The sequence below is a fragment of the Aythya fuligula genome, chromosome 3, assembly GCF_009819795.1.
Source record: "Aythya fuligula isolate bAytFul2 chromosome 3, bAytFul2.pri, whole genome shotgun sequence".
NCBI lineage: Eukaryota > Metazoa > Chordata > Aves > Anseriformes > Anatidae > Aythya > Aythya fuligula.
Window position 1 is genome coordinate 42758191 of NC_045561.1, and position 6298 is coordinate 42764488.

Genomic DNA, 6298 nt, shown 5'->3' on the forward strand with positions numbered 1-6298 from the left:
TGTTACTTCCCATCTGCATGAGGATTAAGAATTCTTCTTAAAAGAAAACGATGCAGCCTGACAGCATCCTGGTAGGAAGGGGCAAAACTAATTCCAATCAAATATAGCTTTTCTCATAAGAGAGGTTTTTCCAAACCTTTGGGTAAGCTTAGCTTAAATGGAGTTTAGGATTTTTTTTTTCCTTTTTAAATAGTATTTCTCTAAGTTTCTAGCTGTGCACAGTCATTTTTAAAAATGTGGAGGAATGGAGTCAAATAAAGGTTAAGTGCATTGCTTCTGATCAGAAAGGAACTTAATGTCAGAGCCAAGATTAAAGTTTCAGCTCTCCAAGGTCTAAAATAAGGATGCAGTCCTACAAAGGCACTGATAGCACAGCTTGCAAGCATCTGTCCTTCACCCAAGTACTGACAGAAGAGAGCCATGGATATGCTGTCTATGAGCGATCAGTCCCTGAGAACTGCAGACGTCTCTCCTATATTCAGCTCCCACTTGCTGATGTTGTCTCATTGCTCAGCATGCCTTTTTGTTCATATTAAGAAAGTAAATTTTTGTTCTATTGGTATAATCCACATGAAATCATAAGAGTTATACCAAGGCGATTAGCACACTGAGCCTCATTACAGTCTGACTGTTTGTTTGTTTTTTATATACCACACCATAAAACTCACACCTAGCATATAACTGTGTGACTATCACCCTCATTTGTGCTCAGGCTTTAATGAGCAATCATCAAAATGACTACAACTTTTAAACAGTGATGAAACTTTAAACTGGAAGTGGAGGGAAATGACAGTGGAAAATTACTAGAAAGCAAAGCAAAAAAACAGTAGTGTTCAAAATAGGGATAGCAAAAGAACAAAGAATGAATGGATAGTTTGGTCAAATATGTGTATGTGTACAAAGGCAACTTGCCTTGATGTGTGGGCCAGTCCCCAGACTGCAATGATTTTACTGTATTTATAATATAACTTCACTTCTGCTCTATGCTGCTTGTTTATAGATTCATTTCGGGCTTAGTATGCCCTCTTTTCCTTCCTGCAGTTTTTGTCCTGGAAAAAAAAGCAGAACCTCATTATTTTTCTGGGATTTCTAGAAATCAGGCAGCCCCTGGCAGATGGCTGGTGGTACAGAAGCAGACTGACTGGGTATCTCAGGAAATTCATGGCATTCCCAGCAAGGGGAAGCCATCTGAGGCCACTAGATCTGACCAAAACAGCTGCCTGGATGCCAATAGACACCCATCCCTTGCACTGCAGCTCTACACTTGATCTCTACATTCACGGCAAATCTGAAGCAGCTGGGGTGCGTCTGATATCTGGCATATGTGCTGCACAAATAGAAACCTCTCTCTAGGATTTCTAGAACAGAAGTCTGGAAGTCCTAGATACATCTGCAGCAGGTATTCTAGTGGTTGCTAATTTAAAGCAAAAAAAAATCATTATTTGTCGTCTTCTTGAGACTTGCAGTAAAAAAAACTCTGAAAAGGTTTGCAGACATGGCACCTATGTTGGCCAGAAGATGTTTCGCCATTTTAAGGTACAGTTATTAAAATCCTCAGATGTGTATTTTTCCTCTTAACTGGTTTACACAACTGTGGCACATCTGAGCCTTTTTCATTTTTATTTCCTCTTGTGGTGGTAGTAGGTGAACAGTGTGTGTGTGTGTGCATACACTCACATGCAGTGTACTTTATATATATACCACAACTCATTTTCCAGTGTGGAGTTTCTCTTCCAGCTTGGTTATGCTCTTGCTTCTTAACTGATCTGTGCAAGAAACCCTTGAAGGCTTTGTTTTACAGTTTCACAATAGAGCATCCATTTGCTACTAACAGAGTTATGAAGTTCAACACAACTTGGTGATCCCAACCAGATCTATGCTTATTGAACACTGATATAATTTGCTTCCAATTCCACAAAGAAATACTTCTCAAGACCTTCTGCTCCTTAAGTCTTTTTTTTTTTCTTTTTTTTTTACAGCCTGAAAAATGTGCATGGATTTCTGTGTTTGTCTGAAGCATTAGTGACATCCAGTGGTTACCAATGCAAATGCTAAAAATGCTTAACCCCAATTGTTGAGGGACACCTAAACTTCTTCCATCTCCTTCTCCAACAGATAGCAATTAGAAAAGGAGAAAAGCATAAAAATTGTGTTTCCTGGCTCTTCTCAGTACATTTGTACTGTGGACTTGATTAAACCTCACAGAACTTGCAACACAAAATTGTATTTTTTCATTTGTGATATCTGTAAGAAATGACAGTGCTCCTTTAAGAAACCAGGTGGCTGAAATCATGCCATATACCACCAAAACACGGTTACAGACCACAGTACAAAACAACCAAACAATCAAATGTGAGACCAGAGAGAAATATAAGCTGCATACGCACAAGGGTTTCACTAGGTAGTCTTCCATGGATGTATGTGCATGACAGGTGAGAGAAGCTGAAATAAGAACACAAAACAAAAGGAGCAACAGTGATCTTCTGGACAGTCATGAATAATGTCATCCTGATGAAAAGCCTCAAAGGCACTTTGGGACAGAGCTCTGGCTAAAGGAGGTTTGGATCTATAAACAAATACATTACACTGTTGTTTGAATTCTCTCCTTTGAAGTAGATAGGCTTTTGGACTTTGTTGTAAATTAGGATGTTCTCAAAGAAATAAGTACCTCTACCATCTGTTTCCCCTCCCAATGGAAATAAGTTGATAGTCTCTGAATTTTGGGTAAGAGTCTGCTGAATCAGCCATAGGCAGTTATCTCAGCTCCAGTGTTGCCACTTCTGTGCTGGTTGGTATATCATTAAGCTCCAAGTAGCCAGCTGAGATGTCAGCAGCCCAGAATAAATTTTCAGATGATCTCCAAATAATTATGTCCCATTTTGAAAGCTTCGCTCACTGTCATGGTGAAGCTTGTCAGAAGGAGAAGATGGAAACCCACTGCTTTTGTCAGGTATTATTTGGGTCACTGAGGCAGGATGTCTTAAGTTAAGCAGCCCCTCTCTGTTACGATTTCTGTTTGGGTAAGGCAACTCAAGCATGAGAGGGCTGAAGCCTCCTTCTTCAATGTCTTTCCTACTGTCTCTCTCCCTCCTCATCTGTCTGTACTGGACATGTCTTTGATGTAAAGTACTAGCCTGTACTTAACACATCAGGGAACAGGGGCTATTCTGCAACGTTTTAACAAGATACATGTTCAAAACATGGTTTTGTCTGGTCCATTTTCATACACCAGTTCTACGTATTACACACGTTCACTATCAATCTTACAGCACATATCATACTTATAAAAATCATATTTTAATATACTCACAAAACAATGGTGTTACTGCAATTTTACACCTGGCTTCCAAGACCCATCCCTTGAGAAATTAGCAAACTTCTTTACCTTGTCCATTTAGGCTCAAGATTTTTTTGTTTGGTTTGTTTGGTTTTGTTCTTATGTTGCATATTAATATTAAGCCTTATTACAACCTCACTGATCAGACTAGAATTATTTATGTCTTTGGGGTGAGGCATTGACATGTGTTGTAATGGCTGAGAGTTATCACAGAAATCCATAGCTTTCACTCATTAACTTCAGTGCTTAGGACTGGAACCAGGGACATAAACTCTTCTCCCTGTATTAGTGTAATCAGTTTCATTCCCATGTCTTGTGCCCCAAAAGAAAACAAATAAAAGGCAGTTAGTGAAACATCAATATTAGAAAAATACCATTTTTCTGCTGTGAACTTCCATTTCTTAATTGCAGTTCATTGTTTTTAACATCTACTGAAAGCCGCCAACACAGATTTTTTCTTTCAGAGTTCTGCCAGAGCCAAGTGACACATTGATGGAGATGTCATTTTAGACATGCAAGGCACTCAAACCAATACATCAATGCTAGCATAGTAGTTTGTCTAATATTATCTACATTTCCTAAAGGTTCTTGGTACCTGGAGCGTCTACCACAAATTAATTGTAGTATCTCTGTCCCTGCATGATGCATGCTGTCACACTTTTCTCCTTTATCAGAAATTGTATGCAATGCCTTGAGCTTTTTAAAATGATAAGAACAGAGAGAAATCTTAAGAATGTGGTGGGAGGTAAAAGTAGATACTTTCCTTCCCAACTTAACTAATGCATATTGGAGGAATGGAAGTATTTCCAAGATAAGTGGATTAGTCATTGGCAGCCTTCAAAAAATGATGACACAATTATGCTAAATATGATTTGTCATATCATTATGCATCCTTCAAAATGTTCTTTATTTGAGAATGAGAAGGGATGCTGGAATTTTTAAAACTCAGCACCCACACAAAAGCTAAATGTAGTTTTTCTACTCTCTGGCCCCTACATCATCCCTGTAGCAATAATACTGAGATGGACTTTCAGATGCTTTCTCTTCATTCATCCGATGAGTTCATTATCATACATCATCCTAAAACTGCAGATTAAATAGTGACAACAGCTTTCACAAGACGTTTTTAAGTGTTGTATCTTTGTCTCTGGGAAAGGAAGATGGGAAAAAAGCTTAAAAACCATGCTTTGCTAGTCCTGGAAATTTTGGAATGACAGTGATGCGAGTCGGGAAAGGAAAAGGTTGAGGGGTTTAATAGTAGAAATGAAATAAATAATACTAGCACAGAAATAATGAAAGTAAAGTTAGCTTCATACAACTTTGAAATGGCTCATTCCCTCACTTATCTTCTGTCATGGGGATACTCTGCTCTGTGCATAGCTGTACCAGATGAAGATGACTGCTTATTTCTGGTTTTACTGTCAACTTACTGAATGTGTTATATTGCAGTTTCCATTGGCAAATTATTACATTACCCAGAAATCGTGGTTATTTTACAATTACATGAATAAATTCATTGGGTGTAAAGAGGTCATCAATAAATAAGTGGAAGCATACTCTTTTTTCTTCAAAGAACTTTGTAAGAAAAACTTTGTCAACAAAAATATAAATGGTAACAGTACATGTAGGTCTTCTTATTGCAAGGTTTGTCTTAGCGAACAAAAGTGATGTTAAAAAAGTACATGTAACTCCTTTTTAAAGCATACGCATTTAATATTGCTTAGAATTTTAGTTTCCAACATTCAGCTCATTAAATTAAAAGGATAGCAGAGCATTAATATGGTTTTATTACTATACCACTATGAAGACATTTTAATATCACAACATAAGAAACAATTTTTTGATCAGATATAGTCATAACTACTGGGAGGAAAAAAAAAGGGGGGGGGGGGGAGGGAAGTGTGGATTTATGTGGTGGGTATATCTTTCATGCTTTTCAGCTTACAACACATTTGAGCTAGAAACCATGTCTGCCAACGTCTGAGATCTCCAAGAGGGCTGGGCTGTGAAATAACAGGCTCAAAGAACTTTTCAAAGAGACAGGATGAGAGTGACCATTTCACTGGAGATGGAGAGCCTGTCTCACAGGCAAGGACAATCAGCATGCAATGAGCCAGCCAGAGGGTGTACATGACCAGTCATTACTGGACTGCTCAGGTCTTCATCCTTCTGATAACATATGAAATCCTAACTCACACACCAGCTCACGGGAGCAAATCACTCAACAAGTTAGACTCTGGTGTATGGTTTTGACCTGCTAAAACCTATGAAGTGCAGCAGGTCTACAGGGCTTCAGCCCACCCTACCAAAATCTATGCATCAGGAGAGTTGCTTCCACCCATCTGTGGAGGTGCAGGGAGCACTATAGCAGGTACGCTTCTAAAATTGCTCAATACAGCTTTGAACTGAGCTCACTAAGGCAAGGTTAAACCCATAAAGCACATGTGTGAGGAAGGAGGTCATTTTTGTCTTCCATACTGAGGTGGCATACAGAAGCACAAATGACAGCAGGGTGCCTTTTTAGAGCCAAAGTTGCCTTTACTAATGTGCAAGAAACCTCAAATCAAGGATTTTGAAAGACAGATGCTAACAGAGGGTTTGCTGGCGAGCAGAAGGATGGAGGAGGTGAATTATGCTCTGATTCTTGATACTCTGCAGTACATGGGCACAAAGTGAAACACACTGACACATTATGGAAAAGCTGTTTTTGCTGTTAGAGCAGTCAGGCAATGGCACAAATTGCCCAGAGAGGAGCTGGGTCCTTGTCCCTGGAGATATTTAAAACCCCACGGAGACATAGCACAGGACAGCTGCCTCTGGGTAACCCTGCAGAAGGCAGGGACCTGGCTCAAAACTCCCCCAGGAGCTGCTTTCCACCTATGTTTCCACGCTTTGTGCACGGCTTTAGGTGCATGAGTCCCTTGCGTGTACTAGGCAACTACTGTAGGGCAGAATCCTTCC